Below are 19,632 nucleotides of genomic sequence, written 5' to 3'. Positions count from 1 at the left end.
AGTTTAACGTCTTTACACCGAAATTGAATGGCCTCAATTTGGATCAGACTTTGTGATCTCTAATAGCCCTTTTCCACTAGCACCTACCTAGCTTGGCTTAACTTGACTCAGCTCGATCTTTAGACTTTCCATTAGGTGATAGTACCTGGTAACAGGTATTTTTTAGTATCTGCCCAATAAGGTTTCCAAGGCAATCTCAAAATGTGACATATACAGATTGCATGAGAGGGATTGTGCAGTCAATGGCATCACTCAATGAGTCATGAGAGTGACTCCTTCACAAAATCAAAAACATTAATTTAGAAAGACAAATTGGTGTCAGATCACATTGAAAGGTTTGGCACACAACACATTTACAAGGCCCCAGAAGAAATGTGACTTGCCAAAGAATTCCATGAAGCTAAGAGCTTGTGATTTTAAGGGGGCTCGTCCGGGATTTGAACCCGGGACCTCTCGCACCCAAAGCGAGAATCATACGCCTAGACCAACGAACCACAGGAAGCCTGGGCTTAAGTCTGGAACTCTAAAAGGATAGACTTAAATTGGCCTTCAAATTCAAGCAGGAATGTTTTTAAGCCCTCTTCAGTATTCATTTTTGTACTTTCAGGCCTTTGCTACTGACAAGCTCCAACAGGGATGACTCCAGAGGGACTGCACACAGTGAATGAGAAAAAAGGGTTCCCAGTCATCCAGGTCATGGTAGTCTGATGAGCTTTGAAAGAAAGCAGCTGGAATTCTCTACGTTCCTTGAAGACCTTTCACCTCTCCTCTGAGAACCTTCGTTAGATCTAAAACTAAATGTTGGAGAGTCCCAGGTATTTAAACCCCAGAGGGGGTTGTCTTTACCAGGGTCGTTGACCAACTATGAAACACATCACATGAGCCAAGGTGTGAAAAAAGGCGTGGGTAATTATCAGCAGAGGTTTCGGGTGAAACCATTATGAGACCTTGACATATGTAGTTTAACGTCTTTACACCGAAATTGAATGGCCTCAATTTCGATCAGACTTTGTGATCCATAATAGCCCTTTTACACTTGCACCTACCTAGCTTGGCTTAACTTGACTCAGCTCGATCTTTAGAGTTTCCATTAGGTGATAGTACCTGGTAACAGGTATCTTTTAGTACCTGCCCAGTAAGGTTTCCACGGCAATCTCACAATGTGTAATATACAGATTGCATGACAGGGATTGTGCAGTCAATGGCATCACTCAATGAGTCATGAGAGTGACTCCTTCACAAAATCAAAAACGTTATTTTAGAAAAAAAAATTGGTGTCACAGATCACATTGAACGGTTTGGCAAAAAGCACATTTACAATGGCCCAGAAGCAATGTGACTTGCCAAAGAATTCCATGAAGCTAAGAGCTTGTGATTTTAAGGGGGCTCGTCCGGGATTTGAACCCAGGACCTCTCGCACCCAAAGCGAGAATCATACGCCTAGACCAACGAGCCAGAAAAGACCTGCGCTTAAGTCTGGAACTCTGAAAGGATAGACTTAAATCGGCCTTCAAATTCAAGCAGGAATGTTTTTAAGCCCTCTTCAGTATTCATTTTTGTACTTTCAGGCCTTTGCTACTGACAAGCTCCAACAGGGATGACTCCAGAGGGACTGCACACAGTGAATGAGAAAAAAGGGTTCCCAGTCATCCAGGTCATGGTAGTCTGATGAGCTTTGAAAGAAAGCAGCTGGAATTCTCTAAGTGCTTTGAAGACCTTTCACCTCTCCTCTGAGAACCTTCGTTAGATTTAAAACTAAATGTTGGAGAGTCCCAGGTATTTAAACCCCAGAGGGGGTTGTCTTTACCAGGGTTGTTTACCAACTATGAAACACATCACATGAGCCAAGGTGTGAAAAAAGGCGTGGGTAATTATCAGCAGAGGTTTCGGGTGAAACCATTATGAGACCTTGACATATGTAGTTTAACGTCTTTACACCGAAATTGAATGGCCTCAATTTGGATCAGACTTTGTGATCTCTAATAGCCCTTTTCCACTAGCACCTACCTAGCTTGGCTTAACTTGACTCAGCTCGATCTTTAGAGTTTCCATTAGGTGATAGTACCTGGTAACAGGTATTTTTTAGTATCTGCCCAATAAGGTTTCCAAGGCAATCTCAAAATGTGACATATACAGATTGCATGACAGGGATTGTGCAGTCAATGGCATCACTCAATGAGTCATGAGAGTGACTCCTTCACAAAATATAAAAAAACATTAATTTAGAAAGACAAATTGGTGTCACAGATCACATTGAAAGGTTTGGCACACAACACATTTACAATGCCCTAGAAGAAATGTGACTTGCCAAAGAACTCCATGAAGCTAAGAGCTTGTGATTTTAAGGGGGCTCGTCCGGGATTTGAACCCGGGACCTCTCGCACCCAAAGCGAGAATCATACGCCTAGACCAACGAGCCACAAAAGACCTGCGCTTAAGTCTGGATCTCTGAAAGGATAGACTTAAATCTGCCTTCAAATTCAAGCAGGAATGTTTTTAAGCCCTCTTCAGTATTCATTTTTGTACTTTCAAGCCTTTGCTACTGACAAGCTCCAACAGGGATGACTCCAGAGGGACTGCACACAGTGAATGAGAAAAAAGGGTTCCCAGTCATCCAGGTCATGGTAGTCTGATGAGCTTTGAAAGAAAGCAGCTGGAATTCTCTAAGTTCCTTGAAGACCTTTCACCTCTCCTCTGAGAACCTTCGTTAGATCTAAAACTAAATGTTGGAGAGTCCCAGGTATTTAAACCCCAGAGGGGGTTGTCTTTACCAGGGTCGTTGACCAACTATGAAACACATCACATGAGCCAAGGTGTGAAAAAAGGCGTGGGTAATTATCAGCAGAGGTTTCGGGTGAAACCATTATGAGACCTTGACATATGTAGTTTAACGTCTTTACACCGAAATTGAATGGCCTCAATTTCGATCAGACTTTGTGATCCATAATAGCCCTTTTACACTTGCACCTACCTAGCTTGGCTTAACTTGACTCAGCTCGATCTTTAGAGTTTCCATTAGGTGATAGTACCTGGTAACAGGTATCTTTTAGTACCTGCCCAGTAAGGTTTCCACGGCAATCTCACAATGTGACATATACAGATTGCATGACAGGGATTGTGCAGTCAATGGCATCACTCAATGAGTCATGAGAGTGACTCCTTCACAAAATCAAAAACGTTATTTTAGAAAAAAAAATTGGTGTCACAGATCACATTGAACGGTTTGGCAAAAAGCACATTTACAATGGCCCAGAAGCAATGTGACTTGCCAAAGAATTCCATGAAGCTAAGAGCTTGTGATTTTAAGGGGGCTCGTCCGGGATTTGAACCCAGGACTTCTCGCACCCAAAGCGAGAATCATACGCCTAGACCAACGAGCCAGAAAAGACCTGCACTTAAGTCTGGATCTCTGAAAGGATAGACTTAAATCGGCCTTCAAATTCAAGCAGGAATGTTTTTAAGCCCTCTTCAGTATTCATTTTTGTACTTTCAGGCCTTTGCTACTGACAAGCTCCAACAGGGATGACTCCAGAGGGACTGCACACAGTGAATGAGAAAAAAGGGTTCCCAGTCATCCAGGTCATGGTAGTCTGATGAGCTTTGAAAGAAAGCAGCTGGAATTCTCTAAGTGCCTTGAAGACCTTTCACCTCTCCTCTGAGAACCTTCGTTAGATCTAAAACTAAATGTTGGAGAGTCCCAGGTATTTAAACCCCAGAGGGGGTTGTCTTTACCAGGGTCGTTGACCAACTATGAAACACATCACATGAGCCAAGGTGTGAAAAAAGGCGTGGGTAATTATCAGCAGAGGTTTCGGGTGAAACCATTATGAGACCTTGACATATGTAGTTTAACGTCTTTACACCGAAATTGAATGGCCTCAATTTGGATCAGACTTTGTGATCTCTAATAACCCTTTTCCACTAGCACCTACCTAGCTTGGCTTAACTTGACTCAGCTCGATCTTTAGAGTTTCCATTAGGTGATAGTACCTGGTAACAGGTATTTTTTAGTATCTGCCCAATAAGGTTTCCAAGGCAATCTCAAAATGTGACATATACAGATTGCATGACAGGGATTGTGCAGTCAATGGCATCACTCAATGAGTCATGAGAGTGACTCCTTCACAAAATCAAAAACATTAATTTAGAAAGACAAATTGGTGTCACAGATCACATTGAAAGGTTTGGCACACAACACACTTACAATGCCCCAGAAGCAATGTGACTTGCCAAAGAATTCCATGAAGCTAAGAGCTTGTGATTTTAAAGGGGCTCGTCCGGGATTTGAACCCAGGACCTCTCGCACCCAAAGCGAGAATCATACGCCTAGACCAACGAGCCAGAAAAGACCTGCACTTAAGTCTGGAACTCTGAAAGGATAGACTTAAATTGGCCTTCAAATTCAAGCAGGAATGTTTTTAAGCCCTCTTCAGTATTCATTTTTGTACTTTCAGGCCTTTGCTACTGACAAGCTCCAACAGGGATGACTCCAGAGGGACTGCACACAGTGAATGAGAAAAAAGGGTTCCCAGTCATCCAGGTCATGGTAGTCTGATGAGCTTTGAAAGAAAGCAGCTGGAATTCTCTAAGTGCCTTGAAGACCTTTCACCTCTCCTGTGAGAACCTTCGTTAGATCTAAAACTAAATGTTGGAGAGTCCCAGGTATTTAAGCCCCAGAGGGGGTTGTCTTTACCAGGGTCGTTGACCAACTATGAAACACATCACATGAGCCAAGGTGTGAAAAAAGGCGTGGGTAATTATCAGCAGAGGTTTCGGGTGAAACCATTATGAGACCTTGACATATGTAGTTTAACGTCTTTACACCGAAATTGAATGGCCTCAATTTGGATCAGACTTTGTGATCTCTAATAGCCCTTTTCCACTAGCACCTACCTAGCTTGGCTTAACTTGACTCAGCTCGATCTTTAGAGTTTCCATTAGGTGATAGTACCTGGTAACAGGTATTTTTTAGTATCTGCCCAATAAGGTTTCCAAGGCAATCTCAAAATGTGACATATACAGATTGCATGACAGGGATTGTGCAGTCAATGGCATCACTCAATGAGTCATGAGAGTGACTCCTTCACAAAATCAAAAACATTAATTTAGAAAGACAAATTGGTGTCACAGATCACATTGAAAGGTTTGGCACACAACACATTTACAATGCCCCAGAAGAAATGTGACTTGCCAAAGAATTCCATGAAGCTAAGAGCTTGTGATTTTAAGGGGGCTCGTCCGGGATTTGAACCCGGGACCTCTCGCACCCAAAGCGAGAATCATACGCCTAGACCAACGAGCCACAAAAGACCTGTGCTTAAGTCTGGAACTCTAAAAGGATAGACTTAAATCGGCCTTCAAATTCAAGCAGGAATGTTTTTAAGCCCTCTTCAGTATTCATTTTTGTACTTTCAAGCCTTTGCTACTGACAAGCTCCAACAGGGATGACTCCAGAGGGACTGCACACAGTGAATGAGAAAAAAGGGTTCCCAGTCATCCAGGTCATGGTAGTCTGATGAGCTTTGAAAGAAAGCAGCTGGAATTCTCTAAGTGCCTTGAAGACCTTTCACCTCTCCTCTGAGAACCTTCGTTAGATCTAAAACTAAATGTTGGACAGTCCCAGGTATTTAAACCCCAGAGGGGGTTGTCTTTACCAGGGTCGTTGACCAACTATGAAACACATCACATGAGCCAAGGTGTGAAAAAAGGCGTGGGTAATAATCAGCAGAGGTTTCGGGTGAAACCATTATGAGTCCTTGACATATGTAGTTTAACGTCTTTACACCGAAATTGAATGGCCTCAATTTGGATCAGACTTTGTGATCTCTAATAGCCCTTTTCCACTAGCACCTACCTAGCTTGGCTTAACTTGACTCAGCTCGATCTTTAGAGTTTCCATTAGGTGATAGTACCTGGTAACAGGTATTTTTTAGTATCTGCCCAATAAGGTTTCCAAGGCAATCTCAAAATGTGACATATACAGATTGCATGACAGGGATTGTGCAGTCAATGGCATCACTCAATGAGTCATGAGAGTGACTCCTTCACAAAATCAAAAACATTAATTTAGAAAGACAAATTGGTGTCAGAGATCACATTGAAAGGTTTGGCACACAACACATTTACAATGCCCTAGAAGAAATGTGACTTGCCAAAGAATTCCATGAAGCTAAGAGCTTGTGATTTAAAGGGGGCTCGTCCGGGATTTGAACCCGGGACCTCTCGCACCCAAAGCGAGAATCATACGCCTAGACCAACGAGCCACGAAAGACCTGCGCTTAAGTCTGGATCTCTGAAAGGATAGACTTAAATCTGCCTTCAAATTCAAGCAGGAATGTTTTTAAGCCCTCTTCAGTATTCATTTTTGTACTTTCAAGCCTTTGCTACTGACAAGCTCCAACAGGGATGACTCCAGAGGGACTGCACACAGTGAATGAGAAAAAAGGGTTCCCAGTCATCCAGGTCATGGTAGTCTGATGAGCTTTGAAAGAAAGCAGCTGGAATTCTCTAAGTTCCTTGAAGACCTTTCACCTCTCCTCTGAGAACCTTCGTTAGATCTAAAACTAAATGTTGGAGAGTCCCAGGTATTTAAACCCCAGAGGGGGTTGTCTTTACCAGGGTCGTTTACCAACTATGAAACACATCACATGAGCCAAGGTGTGAAAAAAGGCGTGGGTAATTATCAGCAGAGGTTTCGGGTGAAACCATTATGAGACTTTGACATATGTAGTTTAACGTCTTTACACCGAAATTGAATGGCCTCAATTTCGATCAGACTTTGTGATCTCTAATAACCCTTTTCCACTAGCACCTACCTAGCTTGGCTTAACTTGACTCAGCTCGATCTTTAGAGTTTCCATTAGGTGATAGTACCCGGTAACAGGTATTTTTTAGTATCTGCCCAGTAAGGTTTCCAAGGCAATCTCAAAATGTGACATATACAGATTGCATGACAGGGATTGTGCAGTCAATGGCATCACTCAATGAGTCATGAGAGTGACTCCTTCACAAAATCAAAAACATTAATTTAGAAAGACAAATTGGTGTCACAGATCACATTGAAAGGTTTGGCACACAACACATTTACAAGGCCCCAGAAGAAATGTGACTTGCCAAAGAATTCCATGAAGCTAAGAGCTTGTGATTTTAAGGGGGCTCGTCCGGGATTTGAACCCGGGACCTCTCGCACCCAAAGCGAGAATCATACGCCTAGACCAACGAGCCACAAAAGACCTGCGCTTAAGTCTGGAACTCTGAAAGGATAGACTTAAAGCTGCCTTCAAATTCAAGCAGGAATGTTTTTAAGACCTCTTCAGTATTCATTTTTGTACTTTCAAGCCTTTGCTACTGACAAGCTCCAACAGGGATGACTCCAGAGGGACTGCACACAGTGAATGAGAAAAAAGGGTTCCCAGTCATCCAGGTCATGGTAGTCTGATGAGCTTTGAAAGAAAGCAGCTGGAATTCTCTAAGTGCCTTGAAGACCTTTCACCTCTCCTCTGAGAACCTTCGTTAGATCTAAAACTAAATGTTGGAGAGTCCCAGGTATTTAAACCCCAGAGGGGGTTGTCTTTACCAGGGTCGTTGACCAACTATGAAACACATCACATGAGCCAAGGTGTGAAAAAAGGCGTGGGTAATTATCAGCAGAGGTTTCGGGTGAAACCATTATGAGACCTTGACATATGTAGTTTAACGTCTTTACACCGAAATTGAATGGCCTCAATTTGGATCAGACTTTGTGATCTCTAATAGCCCTTTTCCACTAGCACCTACCTAGCTTGGCTTAACTTGACTCAGCTCGATCTTTAGAGTTTCCATTAGGTGATAGTACCTGGTAACAGGTATTTTTTAGTATCTGCCCAATAAGGTTTCCAAGGCAATCTCAAAATGTGACATATACAGATTGCATGACAGGGATTGTGCAGTCAATGGCATCACTCAATGAGTCATGAGAGTGACTCCTTCACAAAATCAAAAACATTAATTTAGAAAGACAAATTGGTGTCACAGATCACATTGAAAGGTTTGGCACACAACACATTTACAATGCCCCAGAAGAAATGTGACTTGCCAAAGAATTCCATGAAGCTAAGAGCTTGTGATTTTAAGGGGGCTCGTCCGGGATTTGAACCCGGGACCTCTCGCACCCAAAGCGAGAATCATACGCCTAGACCAACGAGCCACAAAAGACCTGCGCTTAAGTCTGGAACTCTAAAAGGATAGACTTAAATCGGCCTTCAAATTCAAGCAGGAATGTTTTTAAGCCCTCTTCAGTATTCATTTTTGTACTTTCAAGCCTTTGCTACTGACAAGCTCCAACAGGGATGACTCCAGAGGGACTGCACACAGTGAATGAGAAAAAAGGGTTCCCAGTCATCCAGGTCATGGTAGTCTGATGAGCTTTGAAAGAAAGCAGCTGGAATTCTCTAAGTGCCTTGAAGACCTTTCACCTCTCCTCTGAGAACCTTCGTTAGATCTAAAACTAAATGTTGGAGAGTCCCAGGTATTTAAACCCCAGAGGGGGTTGTCTTTACCAGGGTCGTTGACCAACTATGAAACACATCACATGAGCCAAGGTGTGAAAAAAGGCGTGGGTAATTATCAGCAGAGGTTTCGGGTGAAACCATTATGAGTCCTTGACATATGTAGTTTAACGTCTTTACACCGAAATTGAATGGCCTCAATTTCGATCAGACTTTGTGATCTCTAATAGCCCTTTTCCACTAGCACCTACCTAGCTTGGCTTAACTTGACTCAGCTCGATCTTTAGAGTTTCCATTAGGTGATAGTACCTGGTAACAGGTATTTTTTAGTATCTGCCCAATAAGGTTTCCAAGGCAATCTCAAAATGTGACATATACAGATTGCATGACAGGGATTGTGCAGTCAATGGCATCACTCAATGAGTCATGAGAGTGACTCCTTCACAAAATCAAAAACATTAATTTAGAAAGACAAATTGGTGTCACAGATCACATTGAAAGGTTTGGCACACAACACATTTACAAGGCCCCAGAAGAAATGTGACTTGCCAAAGAATTCCATGAAGCTAAGAGCTTGTGATTTTAAGGGGGCTCGTCCGGGATTTGAACACGGGACCTCTCGCACCCAAAGCGAGAATCATACGCCTAGACCAACGAACCACAGGAAGCCTGAGCTTAAGTCTGGAACTCTAAAAGGATAGACTTAAATTGGCCTTCAAATTCAAGCAGGAATGTTTTTAAGCCCTCTTCAGTATTCATTTTTGTACTTTCAGGCCTTTGCTACTGACAAGCTCCAACAGGGATGACTCCAGAGGGACTGCACACAGTGAATGAGAAAAAAGGGTTCCCAGTCATCCAGGTCATGGTAGTCTGATGAGCTTTGAAAGAAAGCAGCTGGAATTCTCTAAGTTCCTTGAAGACCTTTCACCTCTCCTGTGAGAACCTTCGTTAGATCTAAAACTAAATGTTGGAGAGTCCCAGGTATTTAAACCCCAGAGGGGGTTGTCTTTACCAGGGTCGTTGACCAACTATGAAACACATCACATGAGCCAAGGTGTGAAAAAAGGCGTGGGTAATTATCAGCAGAGGTTTCGGGTGAAACCATTATGAGACCTTGACATATGTAGTTTAACGTCTTTACACCGAAATTGAATGGCCTCAATTTCGATCAGACTTTGTGATCCATAATAGCCCTTTTACACTTGCACCTACCTAGCTTGGCTTAACTTGACTCAGCTCGATCTTTAGAGTTTCCATTAGGTGATAGTACCTGGTAACAGGTATCTTTTAGTACCTGCCCAGTAAGGTTTCCACGGCAATCTCACAATGTGACATATACAGATTGCATGACAGGGATTGTGCAGTCAATGGCATCACTCAAAGAGTCATGAGAGTGACTCCTTCACAAAATCAAAAACGTTATTTTAGAAAAAAAAATTGGTGTCACAGATCACATTGAACGGTTTGGCAAAAAGCACATTTACAATGGCCCAGAAGCAATGTGACTTGCCAAAGAATTCCATGAAGCTAAGAGCTTGTGATTTTAAGGGGGCTCGTCCGGGATTTGAACCCGGGACCTCTCGCACCCTAAGCGAGAATCATACGCCTAGACCAACGAACCACAGGAAGCCTGGGCTTAAGTCTGGAACTCTAAAAGGATAGACTTAAATCGGCCTTCAAATTCAAGCAGGAATGTTTTTAAGCCCTCTTCAGTATTCATTTTTGTACTTTCAGGCCTTTGCTACTGACAAGCTCCAACAGGGATGACTCCAGAGGGACTGCACACAGTGAATGAGAAAAAAGGGTTCCCAGTCATCCAGGTCATGGTAGTCTGATGAGCTTTGAAAGAAAGCAGCTGGAATTCTCTAAGTTCCTTGAAGACCTTTCACCTCTCCTGTGAGAACCTTCGTTAGATCTAAAACTAAATGTTGGAGAGTCCCAGGTATTTAAACCCCAGAGGGGGTTGTCTTTACCAGGGTCGTTGACCAACTATGAAACACATCACATGAGCCAAGGTGTGAAAAAAGGCGTGGGTAATTATCAGCAGAGGTTTCGGGTGAAACCATTATGAGACCTTGACATATGTAGTTTAACGTCTTTACACCGAAATTGAATGGCCTCAATTTCGATCAGACTTTGTGATCCATAATAGCCCTTTTACACTTGCACCTACCTAGCTTGGCTTAACTTGACTCAGCTCGATCTTTAGAGTTTCCATTAGGTGATAGTACCTGGTAACAGGTATCTTTTAGTACCTGCCCAGTAAGGTTTCCACGGCAATCTCACAATGTGACATATACAGATTGCATGACAGGGATTGTGCAGTCAATGGCATCACTCAATGAGTCATGAGAGTGACTCCTTCACAAAATAAAAAAGGTTATTTTAGAAAAAAAAATTGGTGTCACAGATCACATTGAACGGTTTGGCAAAAAGCACATTTACAATGGCCCAGAAGCAATGTGACTTGCCAAAGAATTCCATGAAGCTAAGAGCTTGTGATTTTAAGGGCGCTCGTCCGGGATTTGAACCCAGGACCTCTCGCACCCAAAGCGAGAATCATACGCCTAGACCAACGAGCCACGAAAGACCTGCGCTTAAGTCTGGATCTCTGAAAGGATAGACTTAAATCTGCCTTCAAATTCAAGCAGGAATGTTTTTAAGCCCTCTTCAGTATTCATTTTTGTACTTTCAAGCCTTTGCTACTGACAAGCTCCAACAGGGATGACTCCAGAGGGACTGCACACAGTGAATGAGAAAAAAGGGTTCCCAGTCATCCAGGTCATGGTAGTCTGATGAGCTTTGAAAGAAAGCAGCTGGAATTCTCTAAGTTCCTTGAAGACCTTTCACCTCTCCTCTGAGAACCTTCGTTAGATCTAAAACTAAATGTTGGAGAGTCCCAGGTATTTAAACCCCAGAGGGGGTTGTCTTTACCAGGGTTGTTGACCAACTATGAAACACATCACATGAGCCAAGGTGTGAAAAAAGGCGTGGGTAATTATCAGCAGAGGTTTCGGGTGAAACCATTATGAGACTTTGACATATGTAGTTTAACGTCTTTACACCGAAATTGAATGGCCTCAATTTGGATCAGACTTTGTGATCTCTAATAGCCCTTTTCCACTAGCACCTACCTAGCTTGGCTTAACTTGACTCAGCTCGATCTTTAGAGTTTCCATTAGGTGATAGTACCTGGTAACAGGTATTTTTTAGTATCTGCCCAATAAGGTTTCCAAGGCAATCTCAAAATGTGACATATACAGATTGCATGACAGGGATTGTGCAGTCAATGGCATCACTCAATGAGTCATGAGAGTGACTCCTTCACAAAATCAAAAACATTAATTTAGAAAGACAAATTGGTGTCACAGATCACATTGAAAGGTTTGGCACACAACACATTTACAATGCCCCAGAAGAAATGTGACTTGCCAAAGAATTCCATGAAGCTAAGAGCTTGTGATTTTAAGGGGGCTCGTCCGGGATTTGAACCCGGGACCTCTCGCACCCAACGCGAGAATCATACGCCTAGACCAACGAACCACAGGAAGCCTGGGCTTAAGTCTGGAACTCTAAAAGGATAGACTTAAATCGGCCTTCAAATTCAAGCAGGAATGTTTTTAAGCCCTCTTCAGTATTCATTTTTGTACTTTCAGGCCTTTCCTACTGACAAGCTCCAACAGGGATGACTCCAGAGGGACTGCACACAGTGAATGAGAAAAAAGGGTTCCCAGTCATCCAGGTCATGGTAGTCTGATGAGCTTTGAAAGAAAGCAGCTGGAATTCTCTAAGTTCCTTGAAGACCTTTCACCTCTCCTGTGAGAACCTTCGTTAGATCTAAAACTAAATGTTGGAGAGTCCCAGGTATTTAAACCCCAGAGGGGGTTGTCTTTACCAGGGTCGTTGACCAACTATGAAACACATCACATGAGCCAAGGTGTGAAAAAAGGCGTGGGTAATTATCAGCAGAGGTTTCGGGTGAAACCATTATGAGACCTTGACATATGTAGTTTAACGTCTTTACACCGAAATTGAATGGCCTCAATTTGGATCAGACTTTGTGATCCATAATAGCCCTTTTACACTTGCACCTACCTAGCTTGGCTTAACTTGACTCAGCTCGATCTTTAGAGTTTCCATTAGGTGATAGTACCTGGTAACAGGTATCTTTTAGTACCTGCCCAGTAAGGTTTCCACGGCAATCTCACAATGTGACATATACAGATTGCATGACAGGGATTGTGCAGTCAATGGCATCACTCAATGAGTCATGAGAGTGACTCCTTCACAAAATCAAAAAGGTTATTTTATTAAAAAAAATTGGTGTCACAGATCACATTGAACGGTTTGGCAAAAAGCACATTTACAATGGCCCAGAAGCAATGTGACTTGCCAAAGAATTCCATGAAGCTAAGAGCTTGTGATTTTAAGGGGGCTCGTCCGGGATTTGAACCCAGGACCTCTCGCACCCGAAGGAAGAATCATACGCCTAGACCAACGAGCCACAGAAGACCTGTGCTTAAGTCTGGAACTCTGAAAGGATAGACTTAAATCTGCCTTCAAATTCAAGCAGGAATGTTTTTAAGCCCTCTTCAGTATTCATTTTTGTACTTTCAGGCCTTTGCTACTGACAAGCTCCAACAGGGATGACTCCAGAGGGACTCCACACAGTGAATGAGAAAAAAGGGTTCCCAGTCATCCAGGTCATGGTAGTCTGATGAGCTTTGAAAGAAAGCAGCTGGAATTCTCTAAGTGCCTTGAAGACCTTTCACCTCTCCTCTGAGAACCTTCGTTAGATCTAAAACTAAATGTTGGAGAGTCCCAGGTATTTAAACCCCAGAGGGGGTTGTCTTTACCAGGGTCGTTGACCAACTATGAAACACATCACATGAGCCAAGGTGTGAAAAAAGGCGTGGGTAATTATCAGCAGAGGTTTCGGGTGAAACCATTATGAGTCCTTGACATATGTAGTTTAACGTCTTTACACCGAAATTGAATGGCCTCAATTTGGATCAGACTTTGTGATCTCTAATAGCCCTTTTCCACTAGCACCTACCTAGCTTGGCTTAACTTGACTCAGCTCGATCTTTAGAGTTTCCATTAGGTGATAGTACCTGGTAACAGGTATTTTTTAGTATCTGCCCAATAAGGTTTCCAAGGCAATCTCAAAATGTGACATATACAGATTGCATGACAGGGATTGTGCAGTCAATGGCATCACTCAATGAGTCATGAGAGTGACTCCTTCACAAAATCAAAAACATTAATTTAGAAAGACAAATTGGTGTCAGAGATCACATTGAAAGGTTTGGCACACAACACATTTACAATGCCCTAGAAGAAATGTGACTTGCCAAAGAATTCCATGAAGCTAAGAGCTTGTGATTTAAAGGGGGCTCGTCCGGGATTTGAACCCGGGACCTCTCGCACCCGAAGGAAGAATCATACGCCTAGACCAACGAGCCACAGAAGACCTGTGCTTAAGTCTGGAACTCTGAAAGGATAGACTTAAATCTGCCTTCAAATTCAAGCAGGAATGTTTTTAAGCCCTCTTCAGTATTCATTTTTGTACTTTCAGGCCTTTGCTACTGACAAGCTCCAACAGGGATGACTCCAGAGGGACTCCACACAGTGAATGAGAAAAAAGGGTTCCCAGTCATCCAGGTCATGGTAGTCTGATGAGCTTTGAAAGAAAGCAGCTGGAATTCTCTAAGTGCCTTGAAGACCTTTCACCTCTCCTCTGAGAACCTTCGTTAGATCTAAAACTAAATGTTGGAGAGTCCCAGGTATTTAAACCCCAGAGGGGGTTGTCTTTACCAGGGTTGTTGACCAACTATGAAACACATCACATGAGCCAAGGTGTGAAAAAAGGCGTGGGTAATTATCAGCAGAGGTTTCGGGTGAAACCATTATGAGACCTTGACATATGTAGTTTAACGTCTTTACACCGAAATTGAATGGCCTCAATTTCGATCAGACTTTGTGATCTCTAATAGCCCTTTTCCACTAGCACCCACCTAGCTTGGCTTAACTTGACTCAGCTCGATCTTTAGAGTTTCCATTAGGTGATAGTACCTGGTAACAGGTATTTTATAGTATCTGCCCAGTAAGGTTTCCAAGGCAATCTCAAAATGTGACATATACAGATTGCATGACAGGGATTGTGCAGTCAATGGCATCACTCAATGAGTCATGAGAGTGACTCCTTCACAAAATCAAAAACATTAATTTAGAAAGACAAATTGGTGTCAGAGATCACATTGAAAGGTTTGGCACACAACACATTTACAATGCCCCAGAAGAAATGTGACTTGCCAAAGAATTCCATGAAGCTAAGAGCTTGTGATTTTAAGGGGGCTCGTCCGGGATTTGAACCCAGGACCTCTCGCACCCAAAGCGAGAATCATACGCCTAGACCAACGAGCCACAAAAGACCTGCGCTTAAGTCTGGATCTCTGAAAGGATAGACTTAAATCTGCCTTCAAATTCAAGCAGGAATGTTTTTAAGCCCTCTTCAGTATTCATTTTTGTACTTTCAAGCCTTTGCTACTGACAAGCTCCAACAGGGATGACTCCAGAGGGACTGCACACAGTGAATGAGAAAAAAGGGTTCCCAGTCATCCAGGTCATGGTAGTCTGATGAGCTTTGAAAGAAAGCAGCTGGAATTCTCTAAGTGCCTTGAAGACCTTTCACCTCTCCTCTGAGAACCTTCGTTAGATCTAAAACTAAATGTTGGAGAGTCCCAGGTATTTAAACCCCAGAGGGGGTTGTCTTTACCAGGGTCGTTGACCAACTATGAAACACATCACATGAGCCAAGGTGTGAAAAAAGGCGTGGGTAATTATCAGCAGAGGTTTCGGGTGAAACCATTATGAGACCTTGACATATGTAGTTTAACGTCTTTACACCGAAATTGAATGGCCTCAATTTGGATCAGACTTTGTGATCTCTAATAGCCCTTTTCCACTAGCACCTACCTAGCTTGGCTTAACTTGACTCAGCTCGATCTTTAGAGTTTCCATTAGGTGATAGTACCTGGTAACAGGTATTTTTTAGTATCTGCCCAATAAGGTTTCCAAGGCAATCTCAAAATGTGACATATACAGATTGCATGACAGGGATTGTGCAGTCAATGGCATCACTCAATGAGTCATGAGAGTGACTCCTTCACAAAATCAAAAACATTAATTTAGAAAGACAAATTGGTGTCACAGATCACATTGAAAGGTTTGGCACACAACACATTTACAATGCCCCAGAAGAAATGTGACTTGCCAAAGAATTCCATGAAGCTAAGAGCTTGTGATTTTAAGGGGGCTCGTCCGGGATTTGAACCCGGGACCTCTCGCACCCAAAGCGAGAATCATACGCCTAGACCAACGAGCCACAAAAGACCTGCGCTTAAGTCTGGAACTCTAAAAGGATAGACTTAAATCGGCCTTCAAATTCAAGCAGGAATGTTTTTAAGCCCTCTTCAGTATTCATTTTTGTACTTTCAAGCCTTTGCTACTGACAAGCTCCAACAGGGATGACTCCAGAGGGACTGCACACAGTGAATGAGAAAAAAGGGTTCCCAGTCATCCAGGTCATGGTAGTCTGATGAGCTTTGAAAGAAAGCAGCTGGAATTCTCTAAGTGCCTTGAAGACCTTTCACCTCTCCTCTGAGAACCTTCGTTAGATCTAAAACTAAATGTTGGAGAGTCCCAGGTATTTAAACCCCAGAGGGGGTTGTCTTTACCAGGGTCGTTGACCAACTATGAAACACATCACATGAGCCAAGGTGTGAAAAAAGGCGTGGGTAATTATCAGCAGAGGTTTCGGGTGAAACCATTATGAGTCCTTGACATATGTAGTTTAACGTCTTTACACCGAAATTGAATGGCCTCAATTTGGATCAGACTTTGTGATCTCTAATAGCCCTTTTCCACTAGCACCTACCTAGCTTGGCTTAACTTGACTCAGCTCGATCTTTAGACTTTCCATCAGGTGATAGTACCTGGTAACAGGTATTTTTTAGTATCTGCCCAGTAAGGTTTCCTAGGCAATCTCAAAATGTGACATATACAGATTGCATGACAGGGATTGTGCAGTCAATGGCATCACTCAATGAGTCATGAGAGTGACTCCTTCACAAAATCAAAAACGTTATTATTGAAAAAACAAATTGGTGTCACAGATCACATTGAAAGGTTTGGCAAAAAGCACATTTACAATGCCCCAGAAGAAATGTAACTTTCCAAAGGATTCCATGAAGCTCAGAGCTTGTGATTTTAAGGGGGCTCGTCCGGGATTTGAACCCGGGACCTCTCGCACCCTAAGAGAGAATCATACGCCTAGACCAACGAGCTACAGGAAGCCTGCCCTTAAGTCTGGAACTCTGAAAGGATAGATTTAAATCTGCCTTCAAATTCAAGCAGGAATGTTTTTAAGCCCTCTTCAGTATTCATTTTTGTACTTTCAGGCCTTTGCTACTGACAAGCTCCAACAGGGATGACTCCAGAGGGACTGCACACAGTGAATGAGAAAAAAGGGTTCCCAGTCATCCAGGTCATGGTAGTCTGATGAGCTTTGAAAGAAAGCAGCTGGAATTCTCTAAGTGCCTTGAAGACCTTTCACCTCTCCTCTGAGAACCTTCGTTAGATCTAAAACTAAATGTTGGACAGTCCCAGGTATTTAAACCCCAGAGGGGGTTGTCTTTACCAGGGTTGTTGACCAAATATGAAACACATCACATGAGCCAAGGTGTGAAAAAAGGCGTGGGTAATTATCAGCAGAGGTTTCGGGTGAAACCATTATGAGACTTTGACATATGTAGTTTAACGTCTTTACACCGAAATTGAATGGCCTCAATTTCGTTCAGACTTTGTGATCTCTAATAGCCCTTTTCCACTAGCACCTACCTAGCTTGGCTTAACTTGACTCAGCTCGATCTTTAGACTTTCCATCAGGTGATAGTACCTGGTAACAGGTATTTTTTAGTATCTGCCCAGTAAGGTTTCCTAGGCAATCTCAAAATGTGACATATACAGATTGCATGACAGGGATTGTGCAGTCAATGGCATCACTCAATGAGTCATGAGAGTGACTCCTTCACAAAATCAAAAACGTTATTTTAGAAAGACAAATTGGTGTCACAGATGACATTGAAAGGTTTGGCACAAAACACATTTACAATGCCCCAGAAGCAATGTGACTTGCCAAAGAATTCCATGAAGCTAAGAGCTTGTGATTTTAAGGGGGCTCGTCCGGGATTTGAACACGGGACCTCTCGCACCCAACGCGAGAATCATACACCTAGACCAACGAGCCACAAAAGACTTGCGCTTAAGTCTGGAACTCTGAAAGGATAGACTTAAATCTGCCTTCAAATTCAAGCAGGAATGTTTTTAAGCCCTCTTCAGTATTCATTTTTGTACTTTCAAGCCTTTGCTACTGACAAGCTCCAACAGGGATGACTCCAGAGGGACTGCACACAGTGAATGAGAAAAAAGGGTTCCCAGTCATCCAGGTCATGGTATTCTGATGAGCTTTGAAAGAAAACAGCTGGAATTCTCTAAGTGCCTTGAAGACCTTTCACCTCTCCTCTGAGAACCTTCGTTAGATCTAAAACTAAATGTTGGAGAGTCCCAGGTATTTAAACCCCAGAGAGGGTTGTCTTTACCAGGGTCGTTGACCAACTATGAAACACATCACATGAGCCAAGGTGTGAAAAAAGGCGTGGGTAATTATCAGCAGAGGTTTCGGGTGAAACCATTATGAGACTTTGACATATGTAGTTTAACGTCTTCACACCGAAATTGAATGGCCTCAATTTTGATCAGACTTTGTGATCCATAATAGCCCTTTTCCACTTGCACCTACCTAGCTTGGCTTAACTTGACTCAGCTCGATCTTTAGAGTTTCCATTAGGTGATAGTACCTGGTAACGGGTATCTTTTAGTACCTGCCCAGTAAGGTTTCCACGGCAATCTCACAATGTGACATATACAGATTGCATGACAGGGATTGTGCAGTCAACGGCATCACTGAATGAGTCATGAGAGTGACTCCTTTACAAAATCAAAAACGTTATTTTAGAAAGACAAATTGGTGTCACAGATGACATTGAAAGGTTTGGCAGAAAACACACTTACAATGCCCCAGAAGCAATGTGACTTGCCAAAGAATTCCATGAAGCTAAGAGCTTGTGATTTTAAGGGGGCTCGTCCGGGATTTGAACCCAGGACCTCTCGCACCCGAAGCAAGAATCATACGCCTAGACCAACGAGCATCAGAACACCTGTGCTTAAGTCTGGAACTCTGAAAGGATAGACTTAAATCTGCCTTCAAATTCAAGCAGGAATGTTTTTAAGCCCTCTTCAGTATTCATTTTTGTACTTTCAGGCCTTTGCTACTGACAAGCTCCAACAGGGATGACTCCAGAGGGACTCCACACAGTGAATGAGAAAAAAGGGTTCCCAGTCATCCAGGTCATGGTAGTCTGATGAGCTTTGAAAGAAAGCAGCTGGAATTCTCTAAGTGCCTTGAAGACCTTTCACCTCTCCTCTGAGAACCTTCGTTAGATCTAAAACTAAATGTTGGAGAGTCCCAGGTATTTAAACCCCAGAGGGGGTTGTCTTTACCAGGGTTGTTGACCAACTATGAAACACATCACATGAGCCAAGGTGTGAAAAAAGGCGTGGGTAATTATCAGCAGAGGTTTCGGGTGAAACCATTATGAGACTTTGACATATGTAGTTTAACGTCTTTACACCGAAATTGAATGGCCTCAATTTCGATCAGACTTTGTGATCTCTAATAGCCCTTTTCCACTAGCACCTACCTAGCTTGGCTTAACTTGACTCAGCTCGATCTTTAGAGTTTCCATTAGGTGATAGTACCTGGTAACAGGTATCTTTTAGTACCTGCCCAGTAAGGTTTCCACGGCAATCTCACAATGTGACATATACAGATTGCATGACAGGGATTGTGCAGTCAACGGCATCACTCAATGAGTCATGAGAGTGACTCCTTTACAAAATCAAAAACGTTATTTTAGAAAGACAAATTGGTGTCACAGATGACATTGAAAGGTTTGGCAGAAAACACACTTACAATGCCCCAGAAGCAATGTGACTTGCCAAAGAATTCCATGAAGCTAAGAGC

At 42.8% G+C, this 19,632-nt stretch overlaps 11 non-coding genes across 11 annotated transcripts; all 11 read right to left on the bottom strand.

Annotated features, from left to right (window-relative positions):
* Window positions 1-422: 422 nt before the first annotated feature.
* trnap-ugg (transfer RNA proline (anticodon UGG)) lies at window positions 423-494 on the bottom strand. The gene has a single exon. It is a non-coding gene; the product is annotated as a tRNA-Pro (tRNA).
* Window positions 495-1,383: 889 nt separating this feature from the next.
* Window positions 1,384-1,455, bottom strand: trnap-ugg (transfer RNA proline (anticodon UGG)). The gene has a single exon. It is a non-coding gene; the product is annotated as a tRNA-Pro (tRNA).
* Window positions 1,456-2,347: 892 nt separating this feature from the next.
* Window positions 2,348-2,419, bottom strand: trnap-ugg (transfer RNA proline (anticodon UGG)). The gene has a single exon. It is a non-coding gene; the product is annotated as a tRNA-Pro (tRNA).
* Window positions 2,420-4,269: 1,850 nt separating this feature from the next.
* trnap-ugg (transfer RNA proline (anticodon UGG)) lies at window positions 4,270-4,341 on the bottom strand. The gene has a single exon. It is a non-coding gene; the product is annotated as a tRNA-Pro (tRNA).
* An 889-nt stretch (window positions 4,342-5,230) lies between these two features.
* On the bottom strand, window positions 5,231-5,302 carry trnap-ugg (transfer RNA proline (anticodon UGG)). The gene has a single exon. It is a non-coding gene; the product is annotated as a tRNA-Pro (tRNA).
* An 889-nt stretch (window positions 5,303-6,191) lies between these two features.
* trnap-ugg (transfer RNA proline (anticodon UGG)) lies at window positions 6,192-6,263 on the bottom strand. Its single transcript has one exon. It is a non-coding gene; the product is annotated as a tRNA-Pro (tRNA).
* Window positions 6,264-7,152: 889 nt separating this feature from the next.
* On the bottom strand, window positions 7,153-7,224 carry trnap-ugg (transfer RNA proline (anticodon UGG)). The gene has a single exon. It is a non-coding gene; the product is annotated as a tRNA-Pro (tRNA).
* An 889-nt stretch (window positions 7,225-8,113) lies between these two features.
* trnap-ugg (transfer RNA proline (anticodon UGG)) lies at window positions 8,114-8,185 on the bottom strand. Its single transcript has one exon. It is a non-coding gene; the product is annotated as a tRNA-Pro (tRNA).
* A 1,850-nt stretch (window positions 8,186-10,035) lies between these two features.
* Window positions 10,036-10,107, bottom strand: trnap-agg (transfer RNA proline (anticodon AGG)). The gene has a single exon. It is a non-coding gene; the product is annotated as a tRNA-Pro (tRNA).
* A 4,733-nt stretch (window positions 10,108-14,840) lies between these two features.
* On the bottom strand, window positions 14,841-14,912 carry trnap-ugg (transfer RNA proline (anticodon UGG)). The gene has a single exon. It is a non-coding gene; the product is annotated as a tRNA-Pro (tRNA).
* An 889-nt stretch (window positions 14,913-15,801) lies between these two features.
* Window positions 15,802-15,873, bottom strand: trnap-ugg (transfer RNA proline (anticodon UGG)). Its single transcript has one exon. It is a non-coding gene; the product is annotated as a tRNA-Pro (tRNA).
* Between the last annotated feature and the right edge of the window lie 3,759 nt (window positions 15,874-19,632).

This window comes from Perissodus microlepis, chromosome 18 (genome assembly GCF_051167445.1).
Source record: "Perissodus microlepis isolate ML-2025 ecotype Zambia chromosome 18, ASM5116744v1, whole genome shotgun sequence".
Lineage (NCBI taxonomy): Eukaryota > Metazoa > Chordata > Actinopteri > Cichliformes > Cichlidae > Perissodus > Perissodus microlepis.
The sequence above is the reverse complement of the archived record's forward strand: the minus strand, read 5'-3'. Positions and strand labels throughout refer to the sequence as shown.